Here is a 12,531-nt window from a genome sequence, read left to right on the forward strand (position 1 = left end):
CCAAGCTAGACAAATCAAGGCATTTTTGTCTCTTTGTAAAGAATAACAAGGAAATGTTTAATCCATTTCATTTTCCTAACCAACCTACTAATCCTTATTTGGATTCAAATTAAGCTTTGTTAAAACTGATAATTTCAGCTGTACATGAAATTTTATCATCATCGTATCCAATTGGTTGGCTATCTCTATGAAAAATATCTTATTTAGTGTGCCCTAATAGCACATTAGGCTCTTCATTGCTTCTTCACTCTGATTGCTCACAGACTTAAAAAACTGTGCTTAACCCTTATACTCTTCTCTTTTTTTGTCCTGCGTTCTTATTTATTTATTTCAAAAACTCAGGAGCAAGTTCAAGCAAGACAATTCACTGCGGAGGATGGCTGGTGTGCTCCTTCTGCCCCTCTCTTGTATGTTTGCAACATGTATGTTGTATTCTGTGCCACTTTCTTAAACCAAGAGCTGGGATTAGCATGCTAGGAAAATGGATTATTTCACAAGATTTAGGTATTGCAGAAGTACAATACTCCCCTGCAATAAGGAATTAACTTTCTCAATATTTCTACATCAACAGATACTTGTGGTTGCATGTAAATTCAGAGGGGAAAATTAAGGTAGTTTTGCATGCAAAACAGCCAACAAGGAGTAACTTTTGCATATAGAGAAATTATATATTCAACCACAGAAGAAGGAAATGTACACTTGTTTTGAGATTAAAAGAACATTTAAAAAAACCCCCAACACCTCCCTATCAGGATATTGCTAAATACTTTGACAGTCAGCACACACAACAGATTGGCACTGGTAGGAGAGCACACTCAAAGCTCTAAATCAGGTAGCAGCAATAGGGTTTTCATAAATCAGAGAAATCAATCAATAAATTTTCTGAGTCAGGCCCAAAAGACTTCATTATATTTAATATTTGTTCAAAAAGTGACAAGCCCCATATTTTTATTAGTACAAAGGGAATACATTTACTCCAGCTACAAGGAGGCACCTCTGTTCAGAAACAAACCCTCAAAGCCAACAACAAACGGGCCAGCTTTCTGCAGTGGCCTCTGGACTAACATTTGATGCTTCCGACGGAGGTCTGGTAGGTGAGTTGTGATACCCCGGGTCAAAGGAGGGAACAGCGATAGTGGAACCACGCAACTGGAAAACAAAAGCAGCAACACCCTCCCAGAAGCCCAAGAACTCCAAGAAAAAATCTGCAAGATAATTTCAGGAAAGAGGAAAGTTCTGGTACTGGTACTGCTTGCCTCAGATGAAGCATTTGCTTTGGTTAAGTTTTTTCAGTAGGTTTGAATGGAGGATATATTTCATGGCTTGAAAGGCTGAAGGAGAAAGTGCTAGTCCATTTTCAACAGCTGTGATGGAGGTGAAAAGCAAAATGTCTGATCTCAGAGGTCTTATAAACTGAAATGAAACCCACAGGGATGTGAAGGCGAAGATCAAACATGTGCCTGATGAGGCACTGGCACAGGTTGCCCAGGGAAGCTGTGGCTGCCCCATCCCTGGAGGTGTCCAAGGCCAGGTTGGATGGGGCCTTGGGCAGCCTGGTCTCGTGGGAAGTGTCCCTGCCCATGGCAGGGGGGTTGGAACTAAATGCTCTTTAAGGTCCCTTCCAGCCCAAACTATTCTATGATTCTATGAAGACCCGAAGACCAAAACTAAAAGTCATAGGAATTTACAGAAGTTTGAAGGCAAAACACTCATGACATCTTTGGAAAAAAGATTGAAATCTGCCAAACGCAATACAAATGAAAGACAGAGGAAGAAACAGTAAAGCAGTTCACTGCATTGAAAATTGGCCTGCCAGATGCACTGCCCACCCATTTTTATGGCTGCCAAAACCTGCCAGAGATATCACAGCCATGACTAACAGTATAACAGTAAGAACAAGAATAAGGTAAATGGCACAGTTTATTTTTAGCATTTTGTTTCTAATTTAAATATACAAATACGCAAAGTTGAAGTGAGACATTTCCTGTAAAATAGTTTCATTACCTTCAAACATATGCCAATATTCACAATGTTATCAGGGAAAAATAGACATTTTTTGCCTTCAGTGAGTCAAGGGCTTACCAAAGAATACTTAAAGAGAAAGAACTTAAAGTCAAGAAGAGCCAGACCTAGGATTTTAGCTGCTTCTGAAATTTGAATTGTGGCCTGCTTCTGGATTGCATGGCATCATGGAGAGACTATTACCTGAAAGAATTGCTTTCAATTGAACCAGGACACCCAGTTCTTCATGACCTGCAGACAAGAGACTATGAGAAGTGATCTGCTATAACATTTGCCATAGATTAGTTTGGTTATAGCACAAACTATAACACTAACTCATCCAGGAAGTTAGGGAAGCAGAACCTCTTCTTGGATGCCTGGCTCATGAGAGGAGCATACTACAAATACAGCCTACTACCCATCCTCTTAATTAGTCACAGAGAAGGCTTTTATTCTATGCTGCCCCTGCACAAACTTGATACCAATAGTAATTTCCTCTCTCTCTGATGTTCTTATTTATTTATACAATACATAAGCAAAACACAAGAGAGGAAGCACCTTCTTTGCTTGTGATGCCAAGCCTCCTTCCATCTAGCAGCCAAACTCCCAGAGCTCCTTCTCTCTCTCAGCTTCATGCTTAAATAATGCTGCATTGTGTTTCTGTAAACTTTCCTTGGCTGCCTCTCTCCCAGTCCCACACTTCCATGGGAAGATCAGTACCAGCTTAATTATTGATTTGGATGTTCATAATCTCTGCCTACACAGCTCGCAGCATCCTTGAGCTTTCTTTAAGACCTATACTTTGGACAGTGATGCTTGTTATTACATCTATGCCAGAAGAGAGCCAAATAACTTTTTTACAGTTATATTGAAAGTTTCACCTAACTCTCCTACCACTGATTTTTTCCATAAGCTCTGTTCATGACAAGTCACAGACAATTTTGGATGACCAGCTAAAAGACAACACAGAGGACCATTCCTTCTTCATCTTTGATCACTGCTGTGGTTATTTTCAGCACAGAAGTCAAAAGGACAGTCCTGGTCTTGGGATTGAATCTAAGTCAAGTTCTGTGTTCCCTTTCCTTTGAAAAAGGAACATCTTGACATGGACCAGGCATCAGAACTAGTAAGGGCTATGGAATTAGGGAGAGCTGAATTAATGCACTTTCAGACCTCTCACCCCTTCACTAAAAACCTTGGGAAAGCTCAAATCCAAGCTTGATCTCTAGGTACAATATGCTTCAAGGCCATAAAGTGGAAGTTTGCAACTAAAGGTGCTTTGAATACACAACAGATTTCCCAGATGGGAATTCCTCCATTATTATTTTTAATTTTCCATTTCCTAACATTCAAATACCAAAGAATACATTCAAGCATACTTGGCTTTGAAGAAAGCAGTTAAGCAAGGATTAAACTAAGAAAGAACATTTGGCCTTCTGCAACATGGCCATTACATTAACTCCTCTGAGAGCTGGTCTTTTGAATCCAAATGCAGTTTGTTTTTTTAAAGTCACTAGTGATTACCAGAGGAAAAAAATAATTGTTGGGAAAAGTGTGTTTTTTTCACTGACCAACACAATATTTAACTCCATCCCAAGCGTTCTACAGCATGATCCATTGCAGGATGATGGTATGCTGTACTCCAAGGGTCAGCTTTAAGGGCCAGGAACAAACAGTCACCCAGAACTTGAGTTCAAATGAAAAGCTTGGTTAGTTTTTAGAATGGAATGACTGGTGGGCACGCATCATAATTGAACTCCAGCAATACAAAAATACTGATTTTTAACTATAAACTAATTATATGTATAAATTTAAACAAGAAGTATCTCTACAGGCTGTTCTGTGGCCTCCGGAACCAGCAAAACCAGATTTTAGAGCAGCATTTGAAAAAACATCCCTTCAAGAAACTCTAAAGTTATGCAGATAAAACCCTGGACTATCTCAGCATCTCTTTTTCTTGCCTTCATTACCAGTAAACATCACGGAGAAAAAGACATTTTTAGGACCCTTCCAGAACATATATGTATCAATTACAGATTCCCAGATCTTCCTCTTTGAAGTCAAGATTGCTTCAGCTGAAAGTTTTTACAATCTGCAGTTAGAATAGAAAGGTATAGCAAGAGGACATTGACCAATACAGTGCAGGCCTAAATGTAATTTGAGTTTTTTCAGTGAAAACTGGTATTTTCTGAAAGGATAAGTACATCAGTGTCACCCAAGTCTAAACTTTCAGTCGAACTTCAGCTGTAACCCTTCTTCACCCAAAGTGAGATGTAAGTAACGAGACTAAGTGTAAGTGTTGACAGTACTGCCAGTGCCCACGAGAAAAGACCATGCTCTTCCAAACCCACAAAAACAGAAAAAAGCCCCATAACATTTGAAAAATGCAAAAATGTTACATGGAAATATAAACTTAGCTGTCTGTCTGAACATATCACCACAGTAAAATGTGCTTATAAGCAAAAAACTTGATCTTCAGTCAAGAGACCATTTCAGCAACTAGATGCTCCTGCAGTTCCAAGGCTACATTTAATTGGATTTACTGACTATGTTTTACAGAATAGTCGTGGAGGGTCAAAAGGGGTTCACCTCCACCCTATGTGTCTCTGCCAGCCTAATAGGGATTACTGCTTCACTAGGTACTGCAAAACACAGTGATGGGAAGAAGCCCTCTCACTCCACGTAAAAGTAAGGAGAGAAACCACAGGTGAATTTGCCCCGAATTTTTTTATTAGGGAATAAAAAGCATTTCCTCCTCTTTTCAGATTGTTTCTAGTTTTGTGTTTGTATTATAGTGCAGTTTGTTTGAAATATCAGAAAACATCATTCCCAGGGTGAGGTGAAACTGAAATCCTGAAAACTTCCTCTGATCTTGACCCACCAGTGAAAGCAATTTGAAATGTCTGCTTCTACTAAATGTTTTCTTTGGGAAACTTCCACTAGTGATTAAGTCTTAAAGCTTTATTTCCATTAGAGTGCTCTTTGAACAGGATTTTATAAAAGTGTAAATGAAATGGGAAAACACTTTAGATCAGAATTGTTCATAGCAATGTTTCTTCAAGACTTAGCCTTGGATCAATGAACTGTCTTGGATCAGCTGACAATCAGTAAACAAAAGTCTGGGTAATTCTATTCTTTTCAGTTCGGTGACCCTTTCACAGCAGCTGCAGTGAGGGATCTTGATAAGCAGGAATGTAAAGTTGTTCACTGAGAGACAGACGGAAAAGAGTACCTTTGCTTGCTGGTACACATACAGCCACACATATATGGTACAGTCAGCTGAAAATAGGTGCAGCAGATTTTGCTGTCCACAGGCCAAGTTTTTTTTCACATTTGGACAAGCCCATATCCAGGTCAAATCTATAATTTCACCGAATTTAAAATACAGCTAGACTTTAAACTGGGTCAACAAATGTACTGACTGGGTCTCTGAATCCAGCAGAGAGAATCAGAAGGCATTTAAAAGCATTTAAAAAGTCAATCCTCCTCCTTTAGCGGTTCACTGTATGGATTAGCAAATAAAGTAACAAAAGCTTAATTAAACTGCCAGTAGGCAAATGTGAGAGAAGGTCACCCTCCCTGTCCCACATACATTAACTCTTAATCCAATCTCTAGCTCCTAGCACTTGAGATAAATCCCAGAGAAAGAGGTGTACCACCCTCTCCAAACTTTTGTTAGCATTATATATTATGCTTTCTCTGAAATCCCTTTTCCTTTCCATAGCAGAAGTACACAACTATTCCTGTGGACATAAAAGACTTTTAAAAGCCCTTTATACAGAGCATTTCCATGAAGGATAATCCAGTTGGTTTTCAGCATATGAACGAGGCAGAGAACAAAAGCAGTAGCCCCTAGAAAAGGGAATATAACCAGGAGGAATATGTTGCCAGAGTACTTGTGTTTTTTGACAGCAACAGAGAGGTTGATTGTAATAACACTGGTGTGTGTGACTCCATGGTTACAGCTCTGAAAATGTATCCTACTATAAAGGCATCTCTATATTTCTTCTTACATTTTAAACTTCAGCGGAAAAAAGTTACTCCCCTGATTTGCAGTAAATTACAGCTCCAGGCAAAAACTTCACCAGAAGAGAAATGTTTCTGACCACCCCTTTTTATCTCTCCACAAGTTTCTGTCGCAGAAAGTCTCCAGCACATTCAGTTATAATTTCATACAAGGTTAACCAGCGTCTCCCAACCCCCTCACCCCAAACCCTGGACTTGCTCTGGAGCTGCAGCATTGCTTTAAAACATGCTGGTGATTTTCCACTATCTGCACAACACACAGTCTCTGACATTTCTCAGGTGTCTTATCTGCATGGCTCAGGATTTTCTAACGAGACACACCATGCTTAAAACTCTCCCTCTTTAGACTAAATTACGGGCTCTCACTTCTGAAATTAAATCCTACCTATTTGTCCAATTTGTCCCAAGAAAATAAGTTATTAGTAAGTTATTAAAATAGCTCTCTCTTCCTCACTAGCATTACTTTTTGGATACATTCTTCCATATTCACCTGAAGTCTTCTCAAAAATCTCGTTTCTTTGCTTTTGGTTACATGTAGGAGGCAAAAAAGTAGTATTCTGTAGGACATATTTAAACATGTGAGGGCTATGGAGGTGGCTCGCTTTGGTGGTACTGCGAGAAAGGCAAGGTTAAATACTACGTGAGAGATTTGAGACTGTTCCCTTTGATGGCAGAGGGAGATGTCAGTAGACAGAAACTCTAACCATACGGCCCCTTGCTCCCTGTGCTTGCCCTTTTCTTCCCCCACAAACCTTTAGGAGCCTCTAGAAATGCAACTTGCTCTTTAAAAAAAAAGCAAATAAGAAAAAAAAGGCCCCATTTCAGCTCTTTGTTTTCCTATCCCATCCTGACAGCACTGTCTCTTTCCATCCCTGGTTCCCTCTCTCATCTGGTACAGCTTCTCTGCTTGATCATGAAACATTAGAACCAGGCCCACTCTTTCTTGCTGTCTTTCTGATTGTAGGCAAAGGTGGAAGAAACAAACTGAAACCAAGTGTCAGCCTAAATACTGTCTTAGCAGTATTGCTCTCATGTACATAGATGACCTTGGTTATCACTGCCTTTTACATTAATTCCAAGTGCCTACAAAACAGCTGCCAACAGCTCTTAAAGGAGTCTAGCTGTGCAGTGCACCAATGCCGCCGACTAAATGCTGTACAGAGACATGCCAACTTGGAAATCCTAGGAATCCCTCTACCCTCCAAAAAGCAACATGTAGCACCTTCTCTGTAAAAGGGCAAGAGAAAGGTTTTTCCAAATGCAGAACTCAAAAGTCCTGTTGGAGTAAGTTTGTGGAGGTTTTTTTCCCTCATCCTTTCAGAGATCTTGTGTCCTCCAAATCTTTTTTTTCTGTGATGTCCCCCAATCTGCTTCAACTTCCAGTAGGATGTTTGAACAACCAGATAAGTCTTCTCTAACTATTTAGTACAGCCCCCAGGAGCTAGCAAGGAACATACCTGGCCAGCATCTTCATGGTTTTTTTCAGATTTGACTGAGGGGATCGCGGAACCTGAGCTTGTCAGGAGACATACACAGTCAAAAACATTTTAACTGTTCTGAGTTCAGAGCCACAATCTTAAGACATAGTTTATTTGTTTATTAAACAGCATTATGATGTCCTGGGAAACTTTTTAAGTTGCTTATATCCTACGAAGTGACATCACTGAAATGAAACAGCGGGTCACAGTGTCACAGCTGGAAACCCTGAATCCATCATAACAAGATCTCCAAGTTTCCAATTCAAAAGCTCTGGAGTGCTGAAGTATTTTTTCTCCTAAGGGTATTTAGCTCAGGATTCTGCATTCCATGGTTCATTGTAAATGAGATTTGGCACTAAGCTATATATAGGGTTTCTTTTGGAAGCCCTAGCTGTAAGAGCACTGCATATAGAAAGCACAATGTCTGAAGCTATGGTACAGTCCCATCCAGCCCTAAAGGAAGGGTTACACTGTTGTGTTGCCGTATCATGGAGTCTTTACAATTTTCAGAAGTGCATGAAATGCAGGTAAACAGCCCAAGTTTGATGACAGGTCAGTGCAGGCTTAGGTGAAGGGGTAGACAGATGACAGACATAAATTGTTTGTGGCAGAGCAGGAGCTACAGACTTGGGTTCAAACAAGAGAAGAGCATCTTCTAAAATATGTACTACGTTAAAAAGATGTTCGACGAGGTAGAGAATGCAGCCATGCAGACAAGTGCAAGAAAGAGGTCCCTTGTACAGAAACATCTTATGCTTAGCTTTTTCCTATTCAATGTATTCAATGTATTCGATGTATTCAATGTATTCAAGATTCTTACATCTTTCTGATGTTACAAATTATTAGAGTGGTAGAAGAATAATGTTGAAGTAATTTGGATAGGCCTATGGACTCGAGCCTTCAGGTTTTTCAAAAAGGAGGTAAACTTGAACAACAAAGCATACACTTTCTGCAAATGCTTCTGGGCGAAGTCATATGCAGGGAAGAAAGTTTAGCCTTTCTAGCATAAATTGTCTAAATACTCTGGTCTTCAGTGAGACATCTAATGGGGACAATAGTTCTGTTAATAGACTTACTACAAAACTGGCATTTAGTTAATGTGGAAAGCCAAATCCAGGAGTTTTATGCCACTCCTTGGAGATGCAAAATCCCATGTCTCCTCACCAATCACAGAACAGTTCAGTTTTGCCCCAAGCCTTTTTACGGACTGTAGTTCACTTCTGAGACTAATGCTTTCTTGAAACTCACTATAATGCATCTGTAGAGGGGAAAAATATAAGTCACAAGCTTCAGGAAAAAAAAAAATTAGAAGCTTCCAGAGATAAACAGCATTTCCTACATGGTTTAGTGGCCTAACTAGAATTAATCATCCCAACCGGAAAGATTATTAAACATTGTTAAACCACAAAAACTACCTGAGAAATTTCAGCATGAACTGGAGGAAAAAAACTTAATTAATGAGTATTCTTGTCCTCACATATAAAATGCAAAGGATTCTTTCTTAAAGATTAAAGCCCCAAAACAACAATTCTAGTGCCAACTCTAGCTGTCTGAAGAATGAGGAGTAACCTGATACAGCCTCAAGAAAGTCTGATACAGTCAACTATCCATTCATTGTAGTTATTTTTTATACTTAGGGTTTATGTCCCAGCCAAAGTAGAAGAAGGGGAAGATGCTGGGAATTGAAGGTGTCCCTCAAAAAGGAAAAGAAGCATAAAGCAGCTAGATGACTCACCTGAAGTCGCCCAAGAAATTCTGGATAGAAGAAAGGAGTGAAGTCAGCTTGATACAAAAAGATAATTTTACTTCCTGGAAAATGGGCAAGATCTCTCTGCCTTTCAATACAGTAGATCATACTAGTGGGGGTTTAGAGATAGGGGGTGGTGGAAAGGGTTAGGGAAGTAGAATAAAGACAAATCTCCTCCTGTATAAACCTGAAAGCAATATTCTTCAAGAACTGCACAGCATTCTGCACCTCTAAAAGCTATCGAGAGAACATGAAATAAAATCTCTTTCCAGCATTTCATGCTCTTTCATATAACACATTTAAAGAGAAACAAACAAGTTGTATGGGACACTGATGAGGCTCTGAACAATCCCTCTTTTCATCAGGATCCAAACTGAGTTTCAAAAGCTGCTTGGGACATGCCTAGCTATTTCTGTTCCACAGCAACACAGTCATGGAAAGTTTTCCATGTACCACAGCAAGGCCACAGAGCAAACAGTTTATCACCGGAGTGTCTGAGCTTGCACGATGAAAAACAAACAGGGAGTAATATATGACAAAACCTTGAAAGCAGAATTTTTTACTCTAATTACCTGGTTTCAGAGGCTCTTTGGAATAGGTTGTGTGGGCTAATAAATTTCTTTCTTTAGAGAACAAGAATGAGTCTATTTTGTCTGGATTCTAATCTTGATTTTATGGCAGATTGTTATCAGTGCTTTTCCCCTAGAATTTAGTTTCTCTGCACAGATTTAAAATGATATTTATTTTTTTTTCTGTTCCTTCAAGGCAATAGCATGTTATGTAGCTGCTCCTGTATACTTTTTGCCGATATTTGGGGCAAATGGCAACTGCCTTGATCCTCATGCTCCAGTTTCCTTAGGCTTTCTGGCAGCATACTCTTGCAGAATACTCACAGAAGGCCTCTCTCTCTGGCACTGAGTTGGCATTGAAACTCTGAAATATCTTTTCCCTTTCCTTTTCTCCTGTGCAGAGATGTTATTGGGAAGCCACTAGACACATGTCCTGTATCTTCAGGATCTGGTGGTAGGAAGCTCAGTGCAGTTTATGGGAAGAAGACGATGAGTTATCTTGTGGTTCAGAGGTGTTGCATGGTGGGACGGGCAAGCAACTGTGTTCAAGAGCAAATGAGCAAATTCAAGCTCCAGGGTTCTGGCTGTACCTTGTCTCACAGCTGAGGACCTACAAAGCTCACAACTTCCCACTGGTATACCTTTGCTGATCAGATGACATAGCACCAGTGTGGGAAAATGACATTGCTTAAGAGCTATGGGTTTGGCTGCTCCCAGGCCATAATGATTTAAAAGAATGAAGAATGGTGAGAAAAAGGACATAGGATTTCTATTTTTCTATTTCCAACCTTTATACAAACCCAGGAGAAATCACCGAAAGCAAGGATGACTTGCCCCACTTTGTTATCCACCTTAAGGACACGGAGTCAAGAGGACTGATGGTCTCATGTTTTCATGCATCTCATTAGTCTTCCCATGTATTCCTCTCGTTTTGTTTTCTATCTCACTGAAGTACTTACGGAAGGCCCACTTGACCGTTCTGTGATAATGTTGTAACAAATGTAAGGCTTCTCCAACAGAACAGATATGCCAAACCAGCCCGAGGATACTGAGCTGAATGGAAAGTACACACTGATCAAATATTTACTAATGCTTCTGGAGAGGGAGTTGAGGAGGTGGCGTTTCCCTGACATTTTGTTCCTGTGAAGTCAAGAACTGTTCTATAACCTTTGAATGTCCCTTGAAATTGTTAATCTCAAGCCAGAGGCAAATTGAGAGATTTAGAAAGCATGAGGTTACTTCGCAGTCCATGGTATCAAACATGAATGACACTTATTAGAGAATGTAATTAATAAATGAATTGTCATTATGACTATGAGGAATAACTTATCATAACAAAAGAATTTACAGCTTAAGGGCAGGGTGACATAGAGATTCTGTGCAAGGTTATCTTGCTCTGTCCTGTTGTGTTAGGCACATGTGCTTCGCTGAAAGTTCGTTTTAAAAGGCTGACTTGTATTCCAAAAAATCAGCTAAGAATAGTAGTCTACAAATACTACGTGTTTTCATATCGCCCATTAGCCAGAGCTCCCAGAACACTCTGTAAGAATCAGTGAATTGAAAAGCTTTTACCACCTTCATCTTGCACTGGGTCATTTGTCATAATCTCTTTGGGAAGTTGCTGTTAGAGATGTGAGTTACAGGCTGGTTGGACTTACATAGAAAGAAAGAAATCAGGAACAAGAAATATAAAATATATACCATGTTCCAGGAGGTAACCATGGAAAGACTCAAAATGCAGATGAAATGTTTAGTACAAGAAATTGAAATAGTTCCAGCAGCTCATTTTTCTGGCAGAACAGCAGTCCAATCTGTCTTTTTAAAAAATGCTCTAGTAGCCTTCTTCTGAAGCAACTGCCTTCACGCCGTTTTTTGTTCCTTTGCACCCAGACTGGAATGCAATAGCCATATATCTATACGCACACTTGTAGGCATCACAAAATACCTCAGTTCTCTCTAGTTCTTCTCTCTGGGAAAAGTGCAAGACTGCTACCTATCCTACATTTATTTATATTTTGTCTATTATAGTTTTGGAATGTGACAAGTAGTTTAAAGCAGTAACAAGAGCTGTCGTGGAGGAGAACTCAGTGCATTTCGTAAATGGGTCATGCTGATTGTTGGGGTGACTTCATACAGCTGTTTCTTCTCTACAACCCTGTGCCTGTGTGCCTCTGCAGAGGTGTGTAATTTATCACAGTAGGCAAAGGACTCTTAACATTGCTGTTAATGAAATGTGAGCCATACACTGTGATTTCCCTGAATCCAAGTCTCCCATAAAAATGGGAAAAGACATAAAACTACTTTCATTGCGCAGAATGGCAGAAAGCAAAAAGAGAAAAGTACAAGAGACTTATTTTAGGACATAACTTAGTTGCAGATGCTACCTAATTCTCACAGCAGCCCAATCCACCTCCAGCTAGTCAACATCACAGTTTTTTAGAAGAGCTTGGAGTAGTCGATGCAACCCTCACTAGAGCATCATCAAATTCCAGTAAAATAAAAAAAAAAATAAAAAAAACCCCAAAACACAAAACCACAAACAAAGACCACAAACCACCTAAGTATTTTTCTTGAACATTTTCCAAGGAAGTCTGTATCCAAGCTCATGCATACAATATTAGTTGTTTTCACTAATATCTGATTTAAACGTGACAATTAACTTCTGGAGACTACTTTAAAGTGCAGACTAGAAAATCCCTTCTTTCTATCA

This window comes from Cuculus canorus, chromosome 3 (genome assembly GCF_017976375.1).
Source record: "Cuculus canorus isolate bCucCan1 chromosome 3, bCucCan1.pri, whole genome shotgun sequence".
NCBI lineage: Eukaryota > Metazoa > Chordata > Aves > Cuculiformes > Cuculidae > Cuculus > Cuculus canorus.